The 25107-nt window shown below is 42.3% G+C and overlaps 2 long non-coding RNA genes across 2 annotated transcripts; one reads left to right on the top strand and one right to left on the bottom strand.

The window, feature by feature from the left end:
* Positions 1-19: 19 nt before the first annotated feature.
* On the top strand, positions 20-7434 carry LOC139032763 (uncharacterized). Its single transcript, XR_011485366.1, has 4 exons — positions 20-82; positions 941-2624; positions 3025-3198; positions 6239-7434. It is a non-coding gene; the product is annotated as an uncharacterized lncRNA (long non-coding RNA).
* Positions 7435-17220: 9786 nt separating this feature from the next.
* Positions 17221-22241, bottom strand: LOC139032832 (uncharacterized). Its single transcript, XR_011485453.1, has 2 exons — positions 22079-22241; positions 17221-17439 (listed from the first exon to the last, which is right to left on the bottom strand). It is a non-coding gene; the product is annotated as an uncharacterized lncRNA (long non-coding RNA).
* Positions 22242-25107: the final 2866 nt, after the last annotated feature.

The following is a 25107-nucleotide window of genomic DNA, read 5'->3' as shown; positions in this document are numbered from 1 at the left end:
GTGTGGGGTTGTGTCATGTCCAGCTGTTTGTGACTGCATGGACTTTAGCCTGCCAGATTGCTCTGTCCATGGAATTCTCCAGGTAGGAATACTGTAGTGGGTAGCCATTCCCTTTTCCAGGGCATCTTCCCAACCCAGGGATCAAACCTGGGTCTCCTCCATGACAGGGAGATTCTTTACTGTCTGAGGCACCAGTGTGGGATTGGAGGAAAGAAAAAAAGAGATGAGAGTAGATGAGGAAAGCATTATTAGGCAATGCCCTCTGGATGCCTGGGGACCACTGGCCAGAGAAGCATCTCTAGTGAACATTGTTGAACATCTAACTTAATTCCCTGTGAAAAGACAAGACCCCTGAGTCCCAGAGCGGCAAAACGCATGCAAAAAGAGATGATAATAAGTGGTAAAACTAAAAATCGAATGTCCTTTCTACTTTTCCCTTGCTGTGGAATGTTTTCAAAGGGTTTCTTTGAAGAGAAATAAATACTCAAGTTGTACTTCCTATAAGTTTATACTCCCATCCATCCATCCCTCCATCCATCCATTCATCTATCCACCTACCTACCATCTATTTCATCATTCAGCAAATTTCATAGCATCTCTACCATATAAGCTGAGGCTGGCATTGTCAGAAGGCAATCCTGTGGGGCCTTATTTTCCATGACAAGGAATTTGAATTTTATTCTAAGAGTAATGGGGACCCATGTAGGGTGGCCTAAACTTAAGTGAAAATGATATCTTTGGTTTGTGGATGGTGGGATGAAGGGGGCAAAAGCAGGAACAAGGAGATTCAGTTTCTAAATAACACAGTCCAACAGTCATATCACCTTCAGCTATCTGGGCTTCTAAGCAGTTTAACAAGAATTTACTGAGCTGCTACTGTGTACCAGGCCCAGTCACTCTGAGTACAGAGATGATCAGGGATTGTTTCTTGTCCTCCTAGAACTGAAGCTGCAGTGGGAGAGACAGAGGAAGCCAGGATTACAATACAACTTGAGACAGGGCATCAGGATGTCCAGATGATGTGATGACCCAGGGTAAGAACCCCAACAAAACCTAAAGAAGCAGAGTCATCCAGCAGGGCTTCCTGGAGAAACTGGTGTTTAAGTCGAAGATCTAAGGGTGACTAGGACTTAGCTGGAGAGTCATACATGCCAAAGAAAACAGGGTGGAAAAGGCACTAAGGTATGGCAGAGCATGGTTTTATGTTAGAAAAACGAAGATCGTGGCATCCGGTCCCATCACTTCATGGCAAATAGATGGGGAAACAATGGAAACAGTGGCAGAATTTATTTTTGGGGGGCTCCAAAATCACTGCAAATGGTGACTGCAGCCATGAAATTAAAAGATGTTTGCTCCTTGGAAGAAAAGCTATGATAAACCTAGCCAGCAGATTAAAAAGCAGAGACACCACTTTGCCAACCAAAGGCCCATATAGTCCAAGCTATGGTTTTCTCAGTAGTCATGTATGGATGTGAGAATTGGATCATAAAGAAGGCTGAGCACTGAAGAATTAATGCATTCAAACTGTGGTGTTGGAGAAGACTCTTGAGAGTCCCTTGGACAGCAAGGAGAGCAAACCAGTCAATCCTAAAGGAACTCAGTCATGAATATTCACTGAAAGGACTGATGCTGAAGCTGAAACTCCAATACTTTGGCCACCTGATGTGAAGAGCCAACTCACTGAAAAAGACTCTGATGCTGGGAAAGATTGAAGGCAAAAGGAGAAAGGGATGACAGAGGATGAGATGGTTGGATGGCATCACCGATTTGATGAACATGAGTTTGAGCAAGCTCCTGGAGATGGTGAACGACAGAGAAGCCTGGCGTGCTTCAGTCCATGGGGTCACAAAGAGTTGGACATGACTAAGTGGCTGAACATCAACACACAAGATTCGTTAAGAGAGGAGGCTAAATATTACTACCCAGATAAGTACAAGTGGTGTGTGTGTGTGTGTGTGTGTGTTTTAAGCTGATCAGTATTGGAGTGTGGTTGTGAATAGGAAATGAGAGTGGAGATGCTGTCAGGAGTTGGGAATGATAGATATTGCTCGGCTTGTACTCTGATGGTACTGGGGAGCCACTGATTATACGAGGAAGAGGGATGAACTCTCCTCCTTCTGCTCCTCTCTCAGTGAACAGTCGTAGCCTGAGCATGTGTGGGCAAGAGAGGCTGAGGCCTTAGGAAGCAAATTCAACATGCTGTTTGTTGGGATAAGGTGTGTGTGCGAGGAGCATATTTCCAGGGGCAATTTATCTCTGTTGTAAAAAATAACCTTTTCCTCCTGTTATACTAATCATCTATTTGTGTTGAAAATTTGCAAAATATGGACTAGAAGAATAAACAAAAATTTAAACCTGCTATTCCATCCCCTAGTGATAAATCTGTTAGTATTTTATTGTCTATCTTTCCTGTTGTTTAAAATTACATAACCATGATTTTTATATAAATGAGATCATAGTCTGTGCTCTGATTTATCAGTAGCTTTTTCACTTAGCAATAAGGCATTAACAGCTCCCTGCATTCATTTCCTAGGGCTGTCGAAACAAAGTACCACAACCTGGGTGGATTAAAGCAACAGAAATATATTGTCTCACAGTCTGGCGGCTAGAAGTCTGAGATCAAGGTGCCTGCAGGTCCATGATCCCTCTGAAACCTACAGGGAATTCTTCCTTGCCTTTTTCTAGTTTCTGGTGGAGGCTGCCCATTGTTAGCGTTCCTTGTTTGGCAGCTGCGTCACTCTGCCTTTGTCATCGTGTGACATTCTCCTTGTGCGTCTGTGTCTTCACGTGGCCTGATTCTAAAGGACCTCGTCTTAACTATGAGGTCTGCAACAGCCCTGTGTCCAAATAAAGTCATGTTCTGAGGTCCTGGGAATTATGACTTCAACGTGGCTTTTTGCGGGGAGGGAACATAATTCATAATAGCATCTCTTGCCATTCAATATTTTTTTAAATAATTTAATTAATTCATTTGTTTGCTGTGCTGGGTCTTCACTGGTGCTCTCGGGCTTTCTCGAGTTGCAGAGAGAAGGGTCTACTCTTCATTGTGGTGACGGGCTTCTCACTGTGATGGCCTTTGGTGGAGAACGGACTCTAGGATGCACAGGCTTCAGTAGTTGAGGTGGCGCAGAAGCTTAGCTGCCACAAGGCATGTGGGATCTTCTTGGACCAGGGAACGAACCCATGTCTCCTGCACTGGTAGGTGGATTCTTTACCCACCAAGGAAGCCCTCAGTATTGTTTCATAATATGAGTTTTTTAAATTGAAGTATAGTTGACTTACAATGTTGTATTTGTTTCAGGTGTACGGCAAAGTACAAAGATAGATATAGATATATATAGATATATATTTCAGATTCTTTTCCCTTGTAAATTATTACAAGATATTGACTATAGTTCCCTGTACTATATGGTAGGTCCTTGTTGTTTGTCTATTTTATATATAGTAGTGTGTGTATGTTGCTCCCAACCTCCTAATTTATCCCTCCTCTCCACCTTTTCCTTTTGGTAAACATAAGTTTGTTTTCTATGTCTGTAAGTCTGTTTCTGTTTTTTAAATAAGTTCATTTGCATCAATTTTTTAGATTTCACATATAAGTGATACATGATATTTGTCTTTGATTTACTTCACTTTGTATGGTAAACTCTAGGTTCATCTATGTTGTTACAAAAGGCATTATTTCATCTTTTTTTATGGCTGAGTAATACTGCATTGAGATATATATATATATATATATATATATATATATGTAAAACATATAATATACATCTTTTTTATCTGTTCATCTGTTGATGGACATTTAGCTTGTTTCCATGTCTTGCCTCTCATAAATAGTGCTGCTATGAACATTGGGTTGAATGTATCTTTTTGAATTATGGTTTTCTCCAGGTATATACTCAGGAGTGGACTATTTCTGGATCATATGGAAGCTCTATTTTTAGTTTTTTTAAGGGAGCTCCATATTGTTCTTTGGGGCTTCCCAGGCGGCTCAGTGGTAAAGAATCCACCTGCCAATGTAGGAGATACTGGAGATGTGGGCTCGAGCCCTTGAGTCGGGAAGATCCCCTGGAGAAGGAGATGGAAACCCACTCCAGTGGATGAACCTGGAGGGCTACAGTTCACAGGGTTGCAAAGAGTTGGACACGACTGAGTGACTGAGCAGGCACACGTACTGTTTTCCATAGTGGCTGCACCGAGGAAATATTCTGTTTTTAGTTCAGTCTGTCAGTCATGTCAAACTTTGTGACCCCATGGACTGCACCACACCAGGCTTCTCTGTGCATCACCAACTCCCAGAGTTTACTCAAACTCAAGTCCATAGAGTCAGTGATGCCATCCAACCATCTTATCCTCTATCGTCCCCTTCTCCTCCTAACTTCAAGCTTTCCCAGCATCAGGGTCTTTTCCAATTAGTCAGTTCTTTGCATCAGGTGGCTAAAGTATTGGAGTTTCAGCTTCAGCACCAGTCCTTCCAATGAATATTCAGGACTGATTTCCTTTAGAATCGACTGGTTGGATCTCCTTGCATTCCAAGTGACTCTAAAGAGTCTTCTCCAACACCACAGATCAAAAGCATCAATTCTTTGGCACTCAGCATTCTTTATGGTCTAACTCTCACATCTATACATGACTACGGGAAAAACCATAGCTTTGACTAGATGGACCTTTGTTGGCAATGTAATGTGTCTGCTTTTTAATATGTCATCTAGGTTGGTCATAGCTTTTCTTCCAAGCAACAAGCATTTTTTTAATTTCATGGCTGCAGTCACCATCTGCAGTGATTTTGGAGCCCCCAAAAATAAAGTCTGTCACTGTTTCCATTGTTTCCCCATCTATTTGCCTGATAGATGAACTGATCTATTTGAACTGATGGGACCGGATGCCACGAGCTTAGTTTTCTGAATGTTGAATTTTAAGCCAGCTTTTTCACTCTCCTCTTTCAACTTTCATCAAGAGGCTCTTTAGTTCTTCTTTGCTTTCTGCCATAAAGGCCATCTGCATATCTGAGGTTATTCATATTTCTCCTGGCAATCTTGATTCCAGCTTGTGCTTTATCCAGACCAGCATCTCTCATGATGTACACTGCATATAGGTTAAATAAGCAGGGTAACAACATACAGCCTTGACGTACTCCTTTCCTGATTTGGAACCAGCCTGTTGTTCCATGTCCAGTTCTAACTGTTGCTTCTTGACCTGCATAGAGATTATTCAGGAGGCAGGTCAGTTGGTCTGGTATTCCCATCTCTTTAAGAATTTTCCACAGTTTGTTGTGCTCCACCCAGTCAAAGGCTTTGGCATAGTCAAAAAAGCAGAAGTAGATGTATTTCTGCTTTATTATTCTCTTCCTTTTTTTACGATCCAGCAGATGTTGGCAATTTGATCTCTGATTCCTGTGGCTTTTCTAAATCCAGCTTGAACATCTGGAAGTTCACGGTTCACATACTGTTGAAGTCTGCTTGGAGAATTTTGAGCTTTACTTTACTAGTATGTGAAATGAGTGCAATTGTGCAGTAGTTTGAGCATTCTTTGGCATTGCCTTTCTTTGGGATTGGAATGAAAATTGATCCTTTCCAGACCTGTGGCCATTGCTGAGTTTTCCAAATTTGCTGGCATGTTGAGTGCAGCACTTTCACAGCATCATCTTTTAGGATTTGAAATAGCTCAACTGGAATTCCATCACCTCCAGTAACTTTGTTCGTAGTGATGCTTCCTAAGGTCTACCTGACTTTGAATTCCAGGGTGTCTGGCTCTAGGTGAGTGATCACACCATTGTGGTTGTCTGCATCATGAAGATCTTTTTTGTACAGTTCTTCTTTGTATTCTTGCCACCCTTTCTTAATATCTTCAGCTTCTGTTAGGTCCATACCATTTCTGTCATTTATTGTGCCTATCTTTGCATGAAATGTTCCCTTGGTATCTCTAATTTTCATGAAGAGATCTCTAGTCTTTCCCGTTCTGTTTTCCTCTAATTGTTTGCATTGATCACTGAGGATGGCTTTCTTGTCTCTCCTAGCTATTCTTTGGAACTCTGCATTCAGATGGATATATCTTTCCTTTTCTCCTTTGCCTTTAGTTTCTCTTTACAGGCTTACAAATGTTCAGAGGTCAATCCTGCTTTAGACTAAATATGCAACCTGTGCCCTGTCCTTGTCCAGCCCCTGCAGAGACAGGGGCTGTCACCCTGACAACAGTGATGCGGGCATGGTCTGAACTCACCAAAGCTTCCACTGTCCCCTAGTTCCTACTGACGAAGAAGGCAGTAGACTCAAGTTCTTCCAGAAGCCTTTTAGACACAAAGGCAAGAATCAAAGGGGAAACCTCACATGACCAGACGTCCCCGGATCCGAGTCTCCCCCGTGCAGATCCTGCTCATCCAGATGTGGCCACATATTGGAACACACCCAACTGCAAGCTGTGATTCATCAGCTCCTCAGCTGAATTCAACAATCGTTCTATTCAATCTGCTTTATGAGTGTAGGCGAAAAATTTCCAGCCCCAGTTGCTTAGGATGTCATCAATGATCTCAAAGGCAGTTGCAACAGGCTAAAAGGAAAATTTGTTTATTTGCTCTAAATCATAGACCCTCCCTTTTATAAGCAGGGGAGCTTCAGAAGCTCATCTAGATGATTCCTTAGAGCAACAGCAGTGTATGTATTGTCTGTTAGGGATATAAAGGGGGTTTTTGTGTACATTCTCCCATTTGACTCTCCAAAAATCCTAGCCCAGAAGGGGAGGTGCATTGTTACAGGAGGCTCCGAGCTGTCTTGACTTGCCCAAACCTGCTCAGCTTATAATGACACCACCGTGGGAAGTTCACATTGTCGACATGATCTTATTTAATCTTCCCCCAAAACCTGGAAGGAAAGTGCTGTGGTCGTCCCCCTTCCAGAGACAAATGAAACTTTAGAAGACATCCTGCCTCACTCAAGCTCACACAGCTCAGCAAGCCTCAGAACTGGTCTTGAGTCCCAGCTGCCTGATTCTCAGGTGACATTTGTGATCACTAGTCCGTCCTGTGTGGGGCCAAGACAGACCCGACACCTTCACTGGCTCTTGACTTTTTTTTCCTCCACGTTTGGTTTCAACAGTGAGAGTTTATCTCCATTTTCAACTGGATGAGATAATATATACCCTTGAGGCATTGCCCTTGATTCTGTTACTTTAGGCAAGAACTTTTGATGGCCAGGCCTGATGACAATGGGGCTATTGTTTAAAGATTTGCCAGATTAAGAGGCTCAGTATCCTGTCAATTGATAGGCAGGAATGTTTACCGGGGGCTCACGGATCCCCAGAGTGTTCACAGATAGCCTTTAGAGAAATATCCATATGAAGATCTTATAAGCATATGCGTTTTTCTGGAAGGCAGTCCATATCACTTCTCATGAGAATTTGTGAGGTCTTTGTGACCCGAAAATAAATTAAAACCAAAACCAATTCGTATTGTTTCCTACTTGGATGGCAGGCTTTCTGGAAACCACCTGATTTTCAACAAACAAACAAAAAAAACCACCTCTTGCCTTTGAATAGTGCAATAGACAGAGCACTAAAAGGAGAATTCCAACCTGCACGCTCATCAGATGCTTGAGAAACACATGGTGAGGGCCATGATGCTTTACAGAGAGAGCTGTGGTCCCTGGTCTGAGAAGGAAATGGAGTGATGTGTCCAAGGACCTAGGATGCTCATCATCCAAACAAAATCACCAGTGCCTCTGGGCTCCACCTCCAGAACATGCCCGGGATTCCTGCCCTGCTCCCCCATCTTCCACTTTGCTCTTACACTCATCCTGCCTTTCTGTTTATTGACACTCCCCTGGGGTGTCCCACTGCCCTCAGAATATACCTAAGCTCTTGGTGATGGCTACACAGCAGACACGACTTGCCTGGTTCCCTACATTCTATGCTTTCAACCTGGTCTGCTTTCAACCTACTCCAGCCTTTGAACCTTGAGCTTGCTCCTTCCTCAGGCCTCTGCATTTGCTGAAATCTTCTGCTCCTCGATCTTAGCAGGACCACATCCTTCTCATCCATCAGGTCCCTGGGAAATGCTGCCTCTTGAGAGACGCCTCCCTTCTAAGCAATCTTTTCTATGGAAATGTGTGTTTGCTTTTCTTTCCAGGCTTTATCACCATTAAACAATGATGTCCTTTACCTACTTACTTGGCTAGCCTGTAAGGTACAAGCTCCATTGGCTTGCCTGACTTAGAGACTCAATAAATAGATGTTGAGAAGGAAGGAATGGGCAGGTAGACAGACAGGCAGAAGGTCAGCGTTCTCCCGGAAGCTGAGGCTTGCTAGATATTCCTTGAGGGAGCCCTGCAGTATGGAAGTGTTGGAATGTTATGGGGACTGACAGCTTCCTTCAAAGCCCGGGAGGCTAATTTTCACCCCACTTAGTAGTGAATTATGTTACCTGCTGGTGAGGGCGATGCCACAAGGCCCGTAATTAGTTCCTTGATTATTCACAATTGGAGCGATCATGGCTAACGGATGGTGTTTGCCACAAAAACCTGTCGGAGAGCCAGACCATTTGGCAGCCACTGCGTTCCCAAGAAGGCAGATCAATTTCCGTTTGATTTGTTTAAAAATAACAAACAAACAATGTGGAGCTGTTTGCAAGGTTTGGGTGCCTCCTTCTCTGAAATCTGGGGAAAAGAGGCAGCTTGAAATTGCCTGTTAGGAGAAGACAGGCAGAGCACGCTCATGGCCCCATCAGATTCCCCTATAATCAGAGCTAATAACTGTGTTTTTCTACCACTAAACAATTCTGTTATTTTAAAGCTTCTAGTTAGTGAGTGGGCTAAATGGTACATGGGGGCTGGCCGTGGAGAAGACTCCTTCTGAAATGTAGCAATGAAGCCTGCTCCCCGCTTTGTTCTGATCTTATCGCAGACTGACAGGTGATCTACTGACACTCATGGGGAGAGATACTGGATGGATGAAATGTCTCAAGAAACCCGGAAATGCACATCTTTTCCTGGAATTCAAAGGGCGCCAGTATTGCCTCTAGGATCATGAATTTAAAAGCTTCCTCTGCCTCAGTCCACTCTTAATCTTGGTTCTTCCCTTTCCAATGCTACTTCCTGAATATCTAAGCACATCCCCTTTTCCAGCTAAACCCTTTGGTGATTTCCCACTGCCGCTGGTGCCTTCACCACTCAGGTATCTTACGTGACCATGTCAGCCTGTCCCCTACATCCTGGCCCCACCTTCCCCATTCCCATCCATACCCCCACCCCTTTACCTTCAAGCTCTCAAATAGTGAATCATCATCTCCATGTAAAAGAGTGATCAACATTATGTAGTCTGGCAGCTAGGATGCCCGGTTCTAATTCTAGCTCCACTACGAATCAACTATGTGACCTCGGGCAAGTCATTTGACCTCTCTGGGCCACAGGTGCCACATCTTTAACAAGGGGATAATAGAAGTGTTTACTTTACAAGTTGATTTTAAGTGTTAAATGCATGATGGTTGTACAGTGCTTCCAACAAAATGGTTGATGGATGCTGTGTGCTCAGAAAAGGTAAGTGGGAAGTATTATTCCCCTACTATGCTTTGTTTTTCTTTGCACATGCTGTTTTTTTTGTCTGAATCCCTCTTTCTGTCCCAATCCCTTATTCTCTAAGTGGACTCATCTTTTTGTTTTCTGTTGAGATGTTTCCTCTCCCTGGAATCCTTCCAAATCCCATATCTGTGGGTTAAGTGTCTTCCTCTGGATCCAAGAGCACTCTCAACTTTTTCCATCACAGGTGTCATCCCCAGTGTATTATTTAATGTTTATTTCAAGATAATTTTATGTTCACACACTGCTACAATAAACAATACACAAAGATCCCCTGTGTCCTTTGCCCAGGCTCCCCCAATGTCAAACTGTAGTCCCTACAGACTAGAACATTGACTTGATATGGTTCAAGATACACATTTCCATCCTCACAATTATCCTTCCGGTTGCCTTTTTATAGCCATGATCACTTACCTCCAGCTATCTCCACCACCTAAAATTTGGCAACCATTCAACTGTTATCTGTTCTCCATTTCTATAAACGTGCCATTTCAGAAGTGTCATATGTTACATACAAAGTATGTAACACTTTGGGTTTGAAGTTTTTCACTCAGGGTAACTCTCCTGAGATTCATCTACATTGTTTCCTAGATCAATGATTCCTGTGTTACCGAGTGGTTTTTCTTGGTGGAAAGATATCAAAGTTTTTATGCAATCCTATATTGAAGTCTATCTATGTTGTTTGTGGCTAATGTGAAACTCATCAGCAGGAGAAGGAAACAAAAGCCAGAAAGCCTTCAATGAACAGCTGAGTCTAACATGCTCTATGTCATCACCTCTATCCCAATTCCACAGTCTCCTGACTGGGCACTGGGCACAGAGGGGCCTTGGCAAAAGGCAGCATCCCAGGCTGGAGAGCAAACTTGTAAAGACTTTTTTCAGAGGATTTCAACTGCATAATGACTTGGCCATTAGCATACATAAAATTCAAAAATGACTTTACCGTTAGCACAAATAATTATTGCATATATTAAGGTATCTCTAATGGCAAAAATGAGTACATATGCATAGAAAGTTTTTAAAGATTGTACCATATTACAGTTTGTATTAGCAACAGGAGAGAAAACATTGTGTATGCCCGTCAACTGGGAATGCTTCAAAAATTACAGCCATGTGTTACACAGTATATGTGACAATTAAACTTAAATGGGACACATACATATTTAATTACCTGAAAATACAATAAATTCCTCTGGAGAGAGATAATTCCAGTTGGCAAACATTCACATTTAAAAAAAACATGTAGTTGACATACAGTGTAATGTTTCAGGTGTATTACATTGTGGTTTGACATTTGCATACGTTATGAAATGATCACCGTAAGTCTGGTAACCCTTTGTTTTCATAACAAGTTATTACACTATTATTGACCATATTTCTAATGCTGTATATCACATCCCCGTGGATGACTTATTTTACATCTAGAGGTTTGTGCTCTTTATCACCTTCACTGTTTCCCACCCTGATCCTCCTCTCTGGAAACCACCCATTTTTCTCTGTATCTATGAGCCTGTTTCTTTGTATTTTGTTTTGTTTGTAGACTCCATGTATAAGTGAGATCAGGCTTCCCAGGTGGTGCTAGTGGTAAACAACCCGCATGCCAATACAAGATACGTAAGAGATACAGGTTTGATCCCTGGGCTAGGAAGATTCCCTACAGGAGGGCATGGCAACTCACTCCAGTATTCTTGCCTGGAGAATCCCCATGGACAGAGGAGCCTGGTGGGCTGCAGTCCATGGGCTTACAAAGAGTCGGACATGCCTGAAGCAACCGAGCACACATGCATAATTGAGATCACCCAGTATTTGTCTTTCCTGACTTATTTCATGTAGTAGAATAGTATAATACCCTCTGGATACATCCATGTTGTCACAGTTGGCAATATTTTTTCCTTATGGCCAAGTAACATTCCATCGCATACACACACACACACACACACACACACACGCGTGCACACACACACGCACACACACGTCTTCTTTTTTGTTGTTGTTGTTGTTTTTTCCATTTATTTTTATTAGTTGGAGGCTAATTACTTTACATCATTGCAGTGGTTTTTGTCATACATTGAAATGAATTAGCCATCGATTTACATGCATTCCCCATCCCGGTCCCCCCTCCCACCTCCCTCTCCACCCGATCCCTCTGGGTCTTCCCAGTGCACCAGGCCCGAGCACTTGTCTCATGCACCCAACCTGGGCTGGTGATCTGTTTCACCCTAGATAATATACATGTTTCGATGCTGTTCTCTTGAAACATCCCACCCTTGCCTTCTCCCAGAGTCCACAAGTCTGTTCTATACATCTGAGTCTCTTTTTCTGTTTTGCATATAGGGTTATCGTTACCATCTTTCTAAAGTCCATATATATGTGTTAGTATACTGTAATGGTCTTTATCTTTCTGGCTTACTTTGCTCTGTATAATGGGCTCCAGTTTCATCCATCTCATTAGAACTGATTCAAATGAATTCTTTTTAATGGCTGAGTAATATTCCATGGTGTATATGTACCACAGCTTCCTCATCCATTCATCTGCTGATGGGCATCTAGGTTGCTTCCATGTCCTGGCTATTATAAACAGTGCTGCGATGAACATTGGGGTGCACGTGTCTCTTTCAGATCTGCTTTCCTCGGTGTGTGTGCCCAGAAGTGGGATTGCTGGGTCATATGGCAGTTCTATTTCCAGCTTTTTAAGAAATCTCCACACTGTTCTCCATAGTGGCTGTACTAATTTGCATTCCCACCAACAGTGTAAGAGGGTTCCCTTTTCTCCACACCCTCTCCAGCATTTATTGCTTGTAGACTTTTGGATAGCAGCCATCCTGACTGGCGTGTAATGGTACCTCATTGTGGTTTTGATTTGCATTTCTCTGATAATGAGTGATGCTGAGCATCTTTTCATGTGTTTTTGTGCCATCTGTATGTCTTCCTTGGAGAAATGTCTGTTTAGTTCTTTGGCCCATTTTTTGATTGGGTCATTTATTTTTCTGGAGTTGAGCTGGAGGAGTTGCTTGTATATTTTTGAGATTAATCCTTTGTCTGTTGCTTTGTTTGCTATTATTTTCTCCCACACACACGTCTTCTTTATCCCCTCATCAGTTGATGAACAATTAAGGTTCTTCCATAGTGCAGCTATTGTAAATAGTGCTGCAATAAACATTGGTGTGCATATGTCTTTTTCTTCAGTGTTTTTGTTTTCTCTCAGGAAAGACCCAGAATGAAGCTGCTGAATTGTATGGCAGCTCTATTTTTAATTTTTTAAGGAATCTTCTTTGGAAAACAGTGGATATACCAATTTACATTTCCACCAACAGTGCACAAGGATCCCCTTTTCTTCACATCCTCACCAATACTTGCTATTTGTTGTTTTTTGATGACAGTCATTCTGATAGGTGTGAGGTAGTATCTCATTGTGCTTTTGGTTTGGATTCTCTGATTATGAGTGATATCAAGTATCTTTTCATATGTTTGTTGGTCATCTTATGTCTTCTTTAGAAATGTCTATTCGGGTCCTCTGCCCATTTTTAAATTTTTTTTTTTTTATGTTGAGCTGTATTAGTTCTTTGTAAATTTTGGATATTAACCCCTTAGCATATACATTTCTTGCAAAAGTCCTCTCCCATTCAGGAGGCTGCTTTTTTGTTTTGTTGATAGTTTCTTGTGTTGTGCAAAAGTTTTGTAGTTTGATGCTGTTCCAGTTGTTTATTTTTGTTTTTTTGCCTGAGAGCCCCCCCAAAAATATTGCTGAGGTCAGTGTTAAAGAGTATACTGCCTATGTTTTCTTCTAAGAGTTTCATGGTTTTGGGTATTAACATTTAAATATGTAATCCATTTTGAGTTTGTTTTTATACATGGTATAAGAAAGTAGTCCAATTTGATTCTTTTGCATGTTTTCCTAGTACCATTTATTGGAGAGGCAATCTCTTCCCCCACTGTATATTCTTGCCTTCTTTGTCATAGATTGTGTGTGTGTGTGTGTGTGTGTGTGTGTGTGTGTGCGCACGCGCTTAGTTGTGTCCGACTCTTTGAGACCCCATGGACTATGTAGGACCCCAGTCCATGGAATTTTCCAGGCAAGAATACTGGAGAGGATTGCCATTTCCTACTCCAGGGGATCTCCCCAACCCAAGAACTGAACCCTCATCTCTTGCATCTCCTATACTGGCGGGTGGATTCTTTACCACTGGGGTACCTGGGGAGCCCCTTTCATAGATTAATGGATCATGTAAATGTGAGGGTTTTTTCCTGGGCTCTCCATTGTGTTCCACGGATTTGTGTGTCTGTTTTTCTGCCAGTACTGTACTATTTTGATGGCTATAACTCTGGAGCTATAGTTTGAAATTTGGGAGTGTGGAACTTCAAGCTTTGTTCTTCTTTTCCAAAATAGTTTTGACTATTCAGGGTCTTCATGTTTTCACACAAATTTTAGAATGATTTGTTTCTGTTCTATGAAAAATACCTTTTGTCCTTTGATAGAGATTGCATTGTATCTGTAGATTTCCTTGGGTATTATAGTCATCTTAACAATATTAATTCTTGCAAAACATGAGCATGGTATGGTATATCTTTCCATTTGTTTTAATCAGTTTCAATTGCTTTTGTCAATATCTTATACTTCTCAGAGTACAAATCTTTCACCTCTTTGGTTAAATTTATTCCTAGGTATTTTGTTCTTTTTGATGCAATTGAAAGTGAGATTGTTTCCTTAATTTCTCTTTCTGAGAATAATTTGCTAGTGTATTTCTATGCAAAAGATTTCTGTGTCTCATTTTAGTATCCTGAGGCTTCACTGAAATCATTTGTTAGTTCTAACAGTTTTTGGTAGTATCTTCAGAATTTTCTGTGTATAGTATCACATCATCTGCAAGTGGTGGCAGTTTCATTTCTTACTTTCCAACTTGGATTTCTTTTATTTCTTTTTCTTGTCCAACTGCTGTGGCTAGGACCTCCAATACTAAAAGTGGTGAGAGTGGACATCCTTGTCTTGTCCCTGACCTTAGAGGAAAAGTTGTCAGCTTTCCACCATTGAGTGTGATATTAGCTGTGAACTTGTTAGGTATGACCTTTATTATGTTTATTATGAGAGGGTATGTTCCCTATATACCCATTTTGTTGACAATTTTCATCATAAATTGTTGTTGAATTTTGTCAAAAGATTTGTCTACCCATGTTGAGATGGTTATATGATTTTTATTTTTCAGTTTCTTAAGGTGGTATGTTACATTGATTGATTTGCAAAATTGAACTTTCTTGCATTCCTAGGATAAATCCCACTTGATCATGGCATATGATCCTTTTAATGTATTGCTGCTTGCTTATCTACAGTTTGTTTAGTTCTTTTTGTGTATATGTGTCTTATTCCTTCATTTAAAGCACATTCCTCTGACCTTCCACTTTGCCTAATTCTCTGTGCTTATTTTGTGTGCTAGGCAGGTCAGTTATGTTTCCCAACCTTGAAGAAAAGGCCGTACACAGGAGACATCCTATGGGGCCCAGCAGCACACTCATCTCTGGTCTCCAGACCTATGTGCTTTAGTGGTGCCTATGTGGGCTGCTTGGGTCCTTCTCCTGGGGTGGGGCTGATTTCTGCAGGCACTCTGGTAGGCAGAGCAGGCCCCCAACCTGGGAAGCTATGAGGCTGTGCCCTGTTCAGGGACTGCGGACTCACTGGAAGGCCAGATGGGCTTGCATGGTTGGCTGTGTGTCTGGGAGACATGGGCCTGCTGCTGGCTCACTGCTGGGCATGGCCAGGTCCCTGTGAGGCTGTCAGTACAGCCTGGAGTGCTCAGCGCTGGTACTGGTCCACTGGGGGGTGGGGCTGGGTCTCTGGTGCTAATTCACTAAAGGGAGTATTTTTAAATGGTGTTTGCCAGTGCTGGCATTATCGCAGTAGAATAACTCCCCCAAATGGCTGCCTGCTATGTCTGTCTCCCCAAGGGGAGTCTCAGTGCCTCCTGCCTCTCCAGGTGCTTCTCCAAGATGGGCAAGAGTGTATGACCTAGGCTCCTTTCAAACCCCTGTCTTGACACAGACTCAGAGCAAGTGAGAATTTTGCATGTGCCCTTTAAGAGTGGAGTCTGTTTCCAACAGCCCTTCAGTTCTCCTAAACACAAGCTCCACTGACTTTCAAACCCAGACATTCTTGGGGTGGCCCTTCCTGGTGCAGGACCCCCAGGCTGGGGAGTCCAATGTGGAGGTTCGACCCCTTGCTCCTTGGGCAGAACACCTAGGACTGTGACATTCCTCCTGTTTGTGGGTTGCTGATCTGGTGGTAAGGGTCCTGTCTATATCATTTCTCAGTCCCTCCTACCCATCTCATTGTGGTTCCTTCTTCATATCTTTAATTGTGGAAAATCTTTTCCGCTAGTCTTCAGGTCATCCTCATAGGTAGCTATAATTTGGTGTATCTATGCAGGTAAGTGACTCAGTGTCTTCCTACTCTGCCTTCTCTCTACCACTTGTGTGTTTTAGTTGCCAGTTTGTGTGTCTGTCTTACCCACTATCTCAGGGTTCCTCAGTCTCAGCACCATTGAAATTTGGGTCCCTGGGTTGCAGGGGCTCTCTTGTGCAGACAGTATGTTGAGCAGCATCCCTGGCCTCTCCCCACTAGACACTGTAGCATGTGTCTCCCTCCATCTCCATTGTGACAACCAGAAATGTCTCCAGACGTCGCCAAGTGCCCCAGCTGGGAGCATGTGTGAAATCACCTGTGGTTGGAACCACTTCACTAGACTACAGGCTCTGGGAGGACAGAAGGTGTGTCTATCTTTCTCATCCTAAACCTCCAGAATCTAGGATAGCACCTATTGCTTATTTGGTCCTTAATTAATGTTTGCTGACTGGCTGAATGAAGACTCTGGGCAAAGTAGCAAAGCATGCCTCAGGCAAAAGTCAGAAGACCTGAATTCTCATCTTGAATGTGCCGGTAACTGGTTAGATGTTCAGTTCTGTGTTCTGAGTTCAGTTCTCTGAAAATGACATGGACGAGCATGACTGCTCCGCAGAGTGTGGCAAAAAGACAGGTGTCAGCATCACCTGGTCGTGGGTGAGACATGCAAATTATTCTCCTCCTCCCCAGACCCAGCGAATTGAAGTCTCTGGGTGCGGAGCCCTAAAATGTATGTTTTAACAAGCTCTCTAGGGGATTCTGATTCACGCTTCAGCAGTTCTTACCCTGCCTGACTGATCTTAGAATTCGCTTGGAACGCGTTTTAAAGCCGGGATGCCTGAGACGCTAGATTCCCCCAGCTCACTTTCATGAGCAGTTCTGGTGTCGGGGCTGGCTGCTGGCATTTTCCACCTGCCTCAGGACACTCTTCATGCAGACAAGTTCTACTGCTCTGTGCTTCCCGGCTTAAACCTTTCGGAAATTGCATTAACTCTTTCAGTCCACCAGAGGGCCATTCACAGCGCTGAGAGGGAATAGGGTTCTCATTTCCAGGCAAGGGCAGCGGAGGCAGGGACCCTCAAATACACAGGGAGAAGCGAGTGTCTGCGACCTTCCTCCCCAGCTCCACTTGGGAAAATATCCAGGCTGGATTAAGAAGCACTATAAATGTCTCTGTTTTATTCATGCTCTACACAACCTCCTGATCCCAGGATAGCAATGGGCAAATCCTAACCAAGATTCTCCGCCTGACTACAGATTTCAAAATCGATGTCAAGAATCTTCCAACAAAATTTATTTCAGAAACCCTCCATGCATCTAGGTCCAAGGGAGCTTCTTACTTCAGAAGGTAGCTGCACTTTAGTGTAGGGACGGGTGAATGTGAAGTCAGCCACACCTGGTCCTTCTTGAGTAAGCCACTTCCCTCTTCTGGATCTCAGATCTTAAATGGGGAGAAGGCAACTTATTGTCTGAGTTGTGGTGTGGGTCAACCTAGGTGAAGAGATGAAAAAGCATTGGCAGGAGAACAGCTGATCAAAAGTTCAGTGATAATGAACACGACATTGTAAATCAACTATAGGCAATAAAAACATTAAAAATGAAAAGCAACATCAAAAAAACTCTCGGTGGTTCTCCAAGTATGGTCCAGACCAGCAGCATCACCTGGAGACTTGCTGGAAATGCAAATTCTCTATCTCAGACGTACTGAATTAGAAACTCTGGGGGTGGGGCAGATGACTTCCCCTTTCCAACCCTCAATTTTCTCATTTGTGAAACTAAAATGATAGCAGTATCTATATTTCAGAGACCCGTTGTAAGGATTAAATGAGATATAGGCATGCAAAATAGTTAGCACAGTGTCTGGCATACTGTTAAGAACTCAGTAAATATTGCTATTGCATTATCATCTTCAAACCCCTGCTCCATGCAAGGCTCGAGAAGGAGCTTTTGTTAAAACTCTGCGCAAATAAATAGTTCATGCAGGATTTTGCAAAATATCGTATTTTGTCTCAGGATGCTCCCCATGGAATACAACATACCGAACAGGAGTTATGGTGTACAAATGTGCCATGCTACTACGTCAGCCAGCTTTATAACTCATTCTGAGAAAGGCCATCGCTCAGAGCAATATAGCTATTTATTGCAGGGTCCCATTATGGGCTGTGATCTATTTAAGCCTATCCAGCTGTCAGAAAGACCAGCTTTCCTGCCACCTATCAGGAACAAGAAGATGGGCTTGGGACAGGGAAAAAAAAAACAAAAACAAATAGCAGACAGGACTTGAAAAATATTCCACTCATGGCTAGAGAAAATGTAAAAGATGCCGAGGGAAGGAAATAGGATCATATCTGAGTGGCCTTGCAGCAGTGGCAGAGAAATTTCTAGATGAATCAACTAAGGCAGGGAATTATCTGTTGTTTGTGGACATCTTGATGGCGAGCTGGAAGAGTGAGCTGAATTTTTTAGGCAGAGACAGGGAAGGTGGGATTGAAATTTGCCTTCATGCATTGCAAGTTTCAATAATCAGGGTGAAAAGTGTAGAACAACTCAGCTGAAGATAGTTCACCTTCAGTGAAATTGGGTTTTACTTCCTTCTTGCCTCTTGCAAAGGACTTTCTCTTGCTCAGATTTTCTGAGTCTCTTTTATTGGCCACAACCACTTAAAGTCCTCCCTTCCCTGAGGATTTAACTTATTACTAACTGAAATAAATCACAAGACAGTGTGTTCACCTGTAGTTGGCAAGGTTTGAGAACATAAACTCATGTAACTCAACAGTAAAAAGAAAAAAAAATCCAAATAATGCAACTAAAAATGGAGGAAGGACCTGAATAGACATTTTTCCAAAAAAAAAAAAAAAAAGGTATTCAAATGGCCAACAGATACAGGAGAAGACATTCAATATCACTAATCATCAGGGAATTGCAAATTAAAACCACAGTGAGATATCATTGCACACAAGTTAGGATGGTCATCATCAAAAAGAAAAGAAATAAGTGCTACTGAGGATGGAGAGAAAAGAGAGTCCTTTACACAGTTGGTGACAATAAAAATTGGTAAGCCACTATGGAAGACAGTATGAATATTCCTCAAAAAAATTAACAACTACAGTATGATCTAGTAATTCCATTTCTGGGTAAATATACATAGGAAATGAAATCACTATCCCATGTTCATTGAAGTATTATTCACAACAGTCAAGATATGGATGTGTGTCTGCAGATGGATGAATAGATAAAGAGTGGTACATATACACAAAGGAATATTATTCAGTCATAAAAAAGAAAGAAATCTTGTTGTTTGTGGCAAGGATGGACCTTGAGGGCATTACAGTAAGTGAAATAAGTCAGGCAAAGACAGACAAACACTGGATGGTTTCACTCATATGTGGAATCTAAAGTAACTGAACTCAGAGAAACAAAGAACAGGTTGCCAGAAGCGGGGGTGGGGTTGTGGGGAATGAGGTCAAAAGGTACACTCTTTCAGTTGTGTAATGAATAAGTTCTGGGGATGCAGTACACAGCGTGGCAACCATAGTTCACAATACTACACTGTATATTTGAAAGTCGCTAAGAGAGTAGATCAAACGTTTTCATCACACACACACTGACACACATGCTTGTCTTTCATTGAAGTTTAATTGACTGATTTCAGGTGTAGAGCAAAGTGATTCACATAAAAATTCTTTCTCAGATTCTTTTCCATTATAGGTTGTTATCAGATATTAAATATAGCTCCTTGTGTTATGCAGTAGGTCCCTTTTGTTTATCTATTTTACATATAGTAGTGTGTATCTGTTAACCCCAAATTTAATTCCTAATTTATCCCTCTCCCTTTTTCCCCTCTGGTAACCATTAGTTAGCTTTTGCTGTCTGTGAGTTTATGTCTGTTTTGTAAACAAGTTCATTTGTATCTTTTTTTTTCTTTTAGATTCCACATGAGTGATTTCATTTATTTGTTTTTGTCTGGCTTAGCATGATAATCTCTAGGTCCATCCATATTGCTACAAAAGGCATTATTTCATTCTTTTCATGAGCCGTTCTTTTTTTTGTAGCTGAATAATACTGTAATATAGGTGGCTTACACAGTAAAGAATCCACCAGCCAATCCAGGAGATGCTGATTTGATCCCTAGGTCTGGAAGACCCCTTGGAGTAGGAAATGGCAAACCACTCCAGTATCCTTGCCTGGGACTGTCTGTGGGGTCACAAAGAGTCAGATGCAACTGAGTGACTAACACTTCCACTTTTCATATGTGTATATATATATATGTATATATATCTAAATATATGTATACATGTACATATGTATTTTATATATATACACACCACAGTATATATATATATATATATATATATATACACACACCACATCTTTATCATTTTGTCTATTGGATATTTACATTGCTTCCATATTTTGGCTATTGTAAATAGTGCTGCTGTGAAATTGGGGTGCCTGTAGCTTTTTGAATTAGAGTTGTCATCTTTTCTGGATATATGCCCAGGAGTAGGATTGTTGGATCATATGGTAGTTCTATTTTTAGTTTGTTAGGAAACTCCATACTGTTTTCAATAGTTGTTGCACCAATTTACATGCCCACCAACAGTGTAGGAGGGTTCCCTTTTCTCCACACCCTCTCCAGTATTTACTACTTGGAGACTTTTTAATAATAAATTAGATATTTATTAATATCTAATAAAAATAATAAAATTCAGACCAGAGTGAGGTGATACCTCATTGTAGTTTTGATAATTAGTGGTGCTGACCATCTTTTCTTGTGATTGTTGGCCATCTTTATGTCTTCTGTATATTTTTCTGAACTGTTTGCAAATAAATTCTATATAGCATGAAACTTCAACCCTAATATCTCAGCATGCATCTTCTGTGAGTAATATATTCTCATCTAAGTCTGTTTATTCCCTAGCTTTATTGAGATACAATTACATATAGCATTGTATTGTATGGAGAGAGAGAGATGAAGGGGAAGGAGTGAGAGCAGAAATTTTAATGAGGCAACAATTATAAATCTAAGGTGGAGGATATGCATGTGGTCACTTACAGATCCTTTAGCCTTCCTCTGAAGTCATACTTCTTGGGTTCAAATCTCCACTTTCTAATTTACTAGCTGTTTAATGCCTCTAGGCAAGCTACATCAATACTCTGTGCCTCCATACTACTATCATGAAATGGAAATTATTACAGTACCTAGCTCACAGGGGTTTTATGAGGAAGAAATAAATTAAAGTGATTACAACCATTCCTTGAATGGAATACGTGATAAAAAAAAATGTGAGCCCTGTGGTTATCTGTGATAGATAGATACACGCGTACATAGATGAGTGGATGGGTGGATGCATACATGCATACAAATTATTAAAACAAATATGTAAATTAGACAAGGCCCACACCTGGATTCCAACAAGCTAACAGCTGAAAGACTTTGTTTTCCCCTCTGAAAGGTGCCTTGTCCATTGCAGGCACCGGCAAGAGTGAGGAACCGGCAGTAACTGAGTCCCATAGTGACTGCCTGGCGGTGCCCAGAGCAGAGATGCTCCCTGCTTCCCTTCCCTCTGCTCCTCACTCGGGAGGTCACCCTCCTCCAAAGTCAATTTCAGTCCAATCTCACTCTAAGTGGTGCCCTTGTGGATACGGGAGTCCTGTTCGGCCGAGGATGTAGCCTCCCTAAAGGTACTGCATGTAGAATAAGGTCCGGCACCTGGGTTGCATTTTAAACACGTTCCGCGCCATTAGGCAGCTCTCATCGCTGAGCAGATTGACGGCCCCCTGGCAGGGTCCTGCGGGCTCCGGCCAAGCTCAGCCGGTCTGGCCCGGGCATCCTGCCAAGAACCTCCCGCCGCGGAGTGGCCACTCTTAGGTGACCACGCACCAGCGGCGTGACCCGGTGAGGAGAAACTAGCCTGGTGTCCACAGCGGGCCTTCGTGAATCCAGATTAGAGAGGGAAGTGGTGAGGGGCCTTTCAGCCATGTTCCTCGGGAGCCAGTCCGCTTGCAGTAATAGAAATACTCCGTGAGGTGCCTCTGTCCACCCGGCTCCAGCCCTGCAGTCACTCTGAGCTGACCGTCTTTCCATTTGTCCAGCACAACTGGAACCTCCCTCACTTAGGATCTTAACCTGTGCACATCCTCTCGGCTGTCTTTCTCCTGCTGGTCCCTGCTCACTGGGTGGGTCAGCTCCTCTGAGATTCCCTCCTGGATCACACACGGCAGCAAAAGGTTGCTTGTGACTATCCTTGATCTCAACAATGTTTTTTCCTTTCTCTGTGGCTCACCGTCATTTGTCAATAAGGATAACGATTGGTACTGCAGGTTCTCTGTCTGGCCACCCTACTCAGCCAGCTCCTGGCCTGCGAAGTGGTGGCTCTGTTCCCTCTCCAGGCTCTTGATGGGCAGTAAGTTCTAGAAAGTGCATGCCCCCCATACTCCCTTAGCACCAAGGAGGTCACAGCTCCCTGATGTTGCCAGCCCCTGGCAGCCTCCCCGCCCTGGGTTATCTTTCAGCCCTACCTACACCTCGGTCAATATCCCCTTCATCGCACTCAGCCCGGTTGCTCCTTGGATTAGGCCATTTGCTTCCTGCTACAATAATAATATTGTATTATTGTTATATCAATATAATAATTGATAGTATACCCAATAATAATATCAATCTCACAGGGTTGTTGTGAGAATTACATTAGCTCCCGGGCAGGACGGGTAGTGCCAAGATTATTTGCCATTGTTATTATTATTACTAGCTATTATTTTCTTTCCTCACACTTAGCATAATTTATATATATTTTGTGATAATTGTACACTACATTTCTCTGCAGGTTTGGAAGTCCATGTCTGGGTCTGTTTGTTCAGCCTTTGATGACCCGGTGCCTGGTGTGAAGCAGATCGCAAAAAATATCTGATGAGTGAATGAATGAACGCTGGGTTTCATTTTCACAGCACTTTGATATATCATGCTGAATTGTGTGACAGATTGCTGCTATTAGAACTTTTTTGTCTTATAAAGGCAGCAATTTCATAAGATTTTTACCTACTACCATATCCCCTTTGATTCTGGATAGTTAGCAAGATGAGGAATACAATCACCATTTTATAAACAATGAAGCAGGAAAAGTACTGAGGGAATAGCCAGGGGAGGTGATGGGGGGACACAAACCCACTCTGTGCCTGGTCTCTGTTAGGTATTCAACGGACACGATTTAATTTAATTTTCATAATGATTCTCATAACGACATCATTATCCTGTGGTTCACAGATGCAGAACCTGGGGGAGAGCAGTTAGAGGACTCACCTATGAGGTGAGAAGGTGGCAGAACTAGTGGTATAATCCAGTCTTAGCAGGTTTGACTCTTAGTTTTGTGCTTTTTACACACAGTGATTCTCCCATTATATGCCCTGGAGAAACATACCCATGTACACAGAGGAATATACAAAAATATATACAAATATATCTGTTTGTAATAGTGGAAATAAATGGTATCAATCCCAAATGTCTATCAGTGAGAGAAAGGATGAAAAAAAAAAAAAACTGAAACACTTTAACACTGAAAGAGTATATGTCAGTTAAACTGAATGAACTAGAGATATTCATACCATCTTTAATGTGGAGGAGGAAGCAGTGTGGATTAAAAAAACTGCCAAGGAGTGTATTAGTATAGGATCATTTCATATCAAGTTTCAACAATATATCAGATTACCATGTGTCTTTTAAGGATGTGCTGAGCTCTGCTTTGTCGCTCAGTCATGTCTGACTCTTTGTGACCCCATGGACTGTATGTATCCAGGCTCCTCTATCCATGGGGATTCTTTAGGCAAGAATACTGGAGTGGTTTGCCATGGCCTCCTCCAGGGGATCTTCCCAACCCAGGGATCGAACCCAGGTCTCCCGCATTGTAGATGGATTCTTTACTGTCTGAGCCACAAGGAAGCCCACGAATACTGGAGTGGGTAGCCTATTCCTTCTCCAGGGGATCTTCCCAACCCAGGAATCGAACGGGGCTCTCCTGCCTTGCAGGCAAATTCTGTACCAGCTGAGCCACCAGGAAGGGCCATCTTTTCAGGATATAAACATGTAATCAGTTCTGTTCAGTTCAGTTCAGTCACTCAGTCATGTCCGACTCTTTGCAACCCCATGAATCGCAGCACTCCAGGCCTCCCAGTCCAACACCAACATGTAATAGACATGCTCAAATTCAACTGGATTATAAGCTTCAAATACAAAATTGTGGTTGAAGGGATGGAGATGATCTTATAGAGAGTAATCAAGGGTCTCATGGTTGCTGGGATGTTCTCCTTAAGCTGGATGAGTGTTTATTACATTATTTTATACTATTACCCCCAATGCCTTATTTAACGAACTGGCTAAGTATGCAGATAGACTAGTATATCTGCCTCCTAACTTCCCCCCACAGCAAAGCTCTCCAAAAGCAGATAATTACCCCATTGTGCAATGAGGGAAAGAGGTGAAATGCAACATTGAGTAATCCTTATCTTTCCCTCCTTCCTTCCCTGATCACTGCCTTACCATCCTCTTTGACCTGATGGTGTGCCCAGTGACCAAGTCTCTGTAAAGAGGAAATTTGCAGAGGGGTTTCTGGAAAATATACCTTTTGTTCATAAAAGAGGAAGAGATGTGAGCAGATAGCATTCTCCTCTCTCTCTGTTTTGTATATTGTCCGGATGAGGACGTGATGTTTGGAGCTGTGGCAGCCATCTTGGGACAATGAGGAAAGGGACAAAGAATCATAGAGAAGCTATTGCTAAAGTGCTGAGTGAACTCTGGAATCACCTAACCATAATCTATATGGTTAATACACTTTTATTCCAGAGTTATACTACTAGCAAACAAAAGCACGTCATCTGACTGTCCTGAGGAAAGAAAGATAAGCAGGTCTTTGGTCCAGGGGCAAATCATCTGGACTCATGCCCTTGAATGTGATATATTAAAAGTCATAAATAGAAGCTCATCACTCCTTTGCTTAGACCCTGTAATGGCCCTTCTTTTCTCTTTGGTTGAGAATCGAAATCCTTAACAAAGTCTTCCAGGCCTGGCTCAAAACTGGCCCCTGCTTGTTTCCGGCCTAGTCATGGCCCACACTTCTCAGTTTCACTCACAATGCTGCAGTCACACCAGCTTTGCTATTGTTGTGA

The sequence above is a fragment of the Odocoileus virginianus genome, chromosome 33 (genome assembly GCF_023699985.2).
Source record: "Odocoileus virginianus isolate 20LAN1187 ecotype Illinois chromosome 33, Ovbor_1.2, whole genome shotgun sequence".
Classification (NCBI taxonomy): Eukaryota; Metazoa; Chordata; class Mammalia; order Artiodactyla; family Cervidae; genus Odocoileus; species Odocoileus virginianus.
This window is presented reverse-complemented; position numbering and strand designations above follow the sequence as displayed.